At 37.4% G+C, this 4,878-nt stretch overlaps 1 non-coding gene across 1 annotated transcript; it reads left to right on the top strand.

The window, feature by feature from the left end:
* Positions 1–4,478: 4,478 nt before the first annotated feature.
* LOC111768731 (U6 spliceosomal RNA) lies at positions 4,479–4,585 on the top strand. The gene has a single exon (XR_002801200.1). It is a non-coding gene; the product is annotated as a U6 spliceosomal RNA (small nuclear RNA).
* Positions 4,586–4,878: the final 293 nt, after the last annotated feature.

The following is a 4,878-nucleotide window of genomic DNA, read 5'->3' as shown; positions in this document are numbered from 1 at the left end:
ATTTGAACGGATTGAACTCTCCAATAAAAAGTCACAGAGTGGCAAAATGGATTAAAGAACAAGATCCAACAATTTGTTGCCTCCAGGAAACACACCTCAGCCCCAAGGACAAACACAGACTCAGGGTGAAGGGGTGGAGAACAATGCTTCAAGCAAATAGCAAGGAAAAAAAGGCAGGTGTTGCAATTCTCATATCAGACCAAGTGGATTTCAAAATAAGACAGGTAAAGAGAGACACAGAGGGACAATATATAATGATCAAAGGGACACTTCATCAAGAAGAAATAATGCTTATAAATATCTATGCACCCAACACAGGAGCAGCAAGATTCATAAAGCAACTATTAACAGACCTAAAGGAAGATGTTAAAAACAACACAATAATAGTAGGGGACCTCAACACCCCACTCACATCAATGGACATATCATCCAGACAGAAAATCAGCAAGGAAATAGTGGAGCTGAATGAAAAACTAAAACAATTGGACTTAATATACATATATAGATCACTCCACCCTGAAGGAGCTGAATACACATTCTTCTCAAGTGCACATGGAACATTCTCTAGGATAGACCATATGTTGGGAAACAAGGCAAGCCTCTACAAATTTAAAAAAAATGAAATAATAACAAGCATCTTCTCAGATCATAGTGCTATAAGGCTAGAAATTAATTACAAGAAAAAAGCTGAGAAAGGCACAAAGATGTGGAGACTAAACAACACACTACTGAACAAGCAATGGATCATTGAAGAAATTAAAGAAGAAATAAAAAAATACCTGGAAACAAATGAAAATGATAGCATGCCATACCAACTCATATGGGATACAGCAAAAGCTGTATTAAGAGGAAAATTCTTCGCAATACAGGCACATCTTAACAAACAAGAAAAATCCCAAATAAGCAACCTTAAAGCACACCTAACTGAACTAGAGAAAAAAGAACAAATGAAGCCCAAAGTCAGCAGAAAGAGAGAAATAATAAAAATCAGAGCAGAAATAAATACTATTGAAACGAAAAAGGCAGTAGAAAGGATCAATGAGACAAAGAGCTGGTTTTTTGAGAAGATAAGTAAAATTGACAAACCACTAGCCAGACTTACAAAGAAAAAAAAGGGAGAAAGCTCAAATAAACAAAATCAGATATGAGCGAGGAGAAATAACAACAGACTCTGCAGAAATACAACAGATTATAAGAGAACACTACAAAAAACTATATGCCAACAGAATGGATAACCTAGAGGAAATGGATAAATTCCTGGACTCCTACAATCTCCCAAAGCTCACTCAAGAAGAGGCAGACAATTTGAACAGACCAATCACAAGGAAAGAGATTGAAACAGCAATCAAAAGCATCCCAAAGAATAAAACCCCAGGACCAGATGGCTTTCCTGGGGAATTCTACCAAACTTTCAGAGAGGATTTAATACCTATCCTTTTCAAGCTATTCCAAAAAATTAGGGAAGATGGAACACTTCCTAACACATTCTATGAGGCCAATATCACGCTGATACCAAAACCTGATAAGGACACCACGAAAAAAAGAGAACTACAGGCCAATATCACTGATGAACATAGATGCAAAAATTCTAAACAAAATTTTGGCAACCAGAATTCAGCAATTCATCAAAAGAATCATACATCAGGATCAGGTGGGATTCATACCAGGGACACAGGGATGGTTCAACATCCGCGAATCAATCAACGTGATACACCACATCAACAAACTGAGGAATAAAAACCACATGATCATCTCAATAGATGCAGAGAAGGCATTTGACAAGATCCAACAGCCATTTATGATAAAAACTCTGAACAAAATGGGCATAGAAGGAAACTACCTCAACATAATAAAGGCCATATATGACAAACCCATAGCCAACATCATACTCAATGGGCAAAAACTGAACCTCATCCCCCTGAAAACAGGAACAAGACAAGGATGCCCTCTATCACCACTCTTATTTAACATAGTACTGGAGGTCCTGGCCAGAGCAATCAGGCAAGAAAAAGGAATAAAAGGAATCCAAATAGGAAGGGAAGAAGTGAAACTCTCACTGTTTTCAGACGACATGATCTTATATATAGAAAACCCCAAAGAATCCATTGGAAAACTCTTAGAAGTAATCAACAACTACAGCAAAGTTGCAGGGTATAAAATCAGTTTGCATAAATCAGTAGCATTTCTATACTCCAGTAATGAACAAACAGAAAAAGAACTCAAGAATACAATACCATTCACAATCGCAACAAAAAGAATAAAATACCTTGGGGTAAATTTAACTAAGGAAGTGAAGGACCTATATAATGAAAATTACAAGGCCTTTCTGAGAGAATTGGATGACGACTTAAGGAGATGGAAAGACATTCCATGTACATGGATTGGAAGAATAAACATAGTTAAAATGTCCATTCTACCTAAAGCAATCTACGGATTCAACGCCATCCCAATCAGAATCCCAATGACATTCTTTACAGAATTAGAACAAAAAATCCTAAAATTCATATGGGGCAACAAAAGATCCCGAATTGCTAAAGCAATCCTGAGAAAAAAGAACAAAACGGGAGGCGTCACAATCCCTGACTTCAAAACATACTACAAAGCTACAGTAATCAAAACAGCATGGTACTGGTACAAAAACAGGTGCACAGATCAATGGAACAAAATTGAAAGCCCAGAAATAAAACCACACATCTGTGGACAGCTTATCTTTGACAAAGGAGCTGAGGGCATACAATGGAGAAAAGAAAGTCTTTTCAACAAATGGTGCTGGGAAAACTGGAAAGCCACATGTAAAAGAATGAAAATTGACCATTCTTGTTCACCATTCACCAAAATAAACTCAAAATGGATTAAAGACCTAAAGGTGAGACCTGAAACCATAAGGCTTCTGGAAGAAAACGTAGGCAGTACACTCTTTGACATCAGTATTAAAAGGATCTTTTCGGACACCATGCCTTCTCAGAGAAGGGAAACAATAGAAAGAATAAACAAATGGGACTTCATCAGATTAAAGAGCTTCTTCAAGGCAAATGAAAACAGGATTGAAACAAAAAAACAACCCACTAACTGGGAAAAAATATTTGCAAGTCATATATCTGACAAAGGCCTAATATCCTTAATATATAAAGAACTCTCGCAACTCAATCACAAAACATCAAACAACCCAATCAAAAAATGGGCTGGAGACATGAACAGACATTTCTCCAAAGAAGATATACTGATGGCCAATAGGCACATGAAAAGATGCTCATCATCGCTGATCATCAGGGAAATGCAAATTAAAACTACACTAAGAGATCACCTTACACCCGTTAGAATGACAAAAATATCTAAAACTAATAGCAACAAATGTTGGAGAGGTTGTGGAGAAAAAGGAACCCTCATACACTGCTGGTGGGAATGCAAACTGGTGCAGCCACTATGGAAAACAGTATGGAGATTCCTCAAAAAACTAAAAATAGAACTACCATACGATGCAGCCATCCCACTACTGGGTATTTATCCAAAGAGCCTGAAGTCAGCAACCCCAAAAGTCCTGTGCACCCCAATGTTTATTGCAGCACTGTTTACAATAGCCAAGACGTGGAAGCAACCTAAGTGCCCATCAACAGACGAATGGATAAAGAAGATGTGGTACATATATACAATGGAATACTACTCAGCTGCAAAACAGAACAAAATCATTCCATTTGCAATAACATGGATGGACCTTGAGAGAATTATGTTAAGTGAAATAAGCCAGCAAGAGAAAGATAATCTGTGTATGACTCCACTCATATGAGGAATTTAAAACTATGGACCAAGAACAGTTTAGTGGATACCAGGGGAAAGGTGGGGTGGGGGGTGGGCACAAAGGGTGAAGTGGTGCACCTACAACATGACTGACAAACATTAATGTACAATTGAAATTTCACAAGATTGTAACCTATCAATAACTCAATAAAAAATAAATAAAAAAATAACAATCAGAGAAAACTATAGAAGTATTCTAGTTTCTCATTAATCATTAAAAAATGATGGTAGGGGCTGACCTGGTGGCGTAATGGTTAAGTTCCCACCCTCTGCTTCGGTGGCCTGGGGTTCACACAGGTTCAGATCCCAGGTGTGGACCTAGCACCGTTCATCAAGCCACACTGTGGCAGCATCTCACATAAAACAGAGGAAGATTGGCATAGTGACAATCTTCCTTAAGCAAAAAGAGGAAGATTGGCAACAGATGTTAGCTCAGGGCCAATCTTCCTCACACTCACACAAAAATGAGGGTAAAGTCTACCATTTTCCATATATTGCTCAACTTTGGTGAGCTTTTACCTCCTTCTAGGGAAAAAAAGCTAAAATATTTTCTGTCTTTAAATGTTCTAAACTTACAGCAATCAGCTAGGAAAAAGTTATGACTTCTTTTATATCTAATTAAAATGATGCCTTAAATATACAGACAGAAGTTTAAAATTGAAGTTCAAAAAAGTAGATGAGGCGTGCTCGCTTCAGTAGCACATATACTAAAATTGGAACGATACAGAGAAGATTAGCATGACCCCTGCACAAGGATGACACGTAAATTCGTGAAGCATTCCATATTTTTGAGAAAGACAAACTCTGTATGACTCCACTCATAGGTGGAAGTGAAACATGTAGACAAAGAGAACTGATTAGTGGTTACCAGGGGAAAGGGGGTTGGGGAGTGGGCACAAAGGGTGAAGTGGGGCACCTGGAACAAGACTGACAATAACGTACAACTGAAATTTCACAAGGTTGTAAACTATCATAATCTTAATAAAAAGTAAAAAAACAGTAAATGAGGCAAATATTGCAAAATATTAATACATTTTAATATGAGTGATAGAAATATGGGTGTTACATTCTTCTTTCTACCTT

This window comes from Equus caballus, chromosome 17 (assembly GCF_041296265.1).
Source record: "Equus caballus isolate H_3958 breed thoroughbred chromosome 17, TB-T2T, whole genome shotgun sequence".
Taxonomy (NCBI): Eukaryota; Metazoa; Chordata; class Mammalia; order Perissodactyla; family Equidae; genus Equus; species Equus caballus.
Note: the sequence above shows the minus strand (reverse complement) of the source record. Positions and strands in the feature narration are given on the sequence as shown.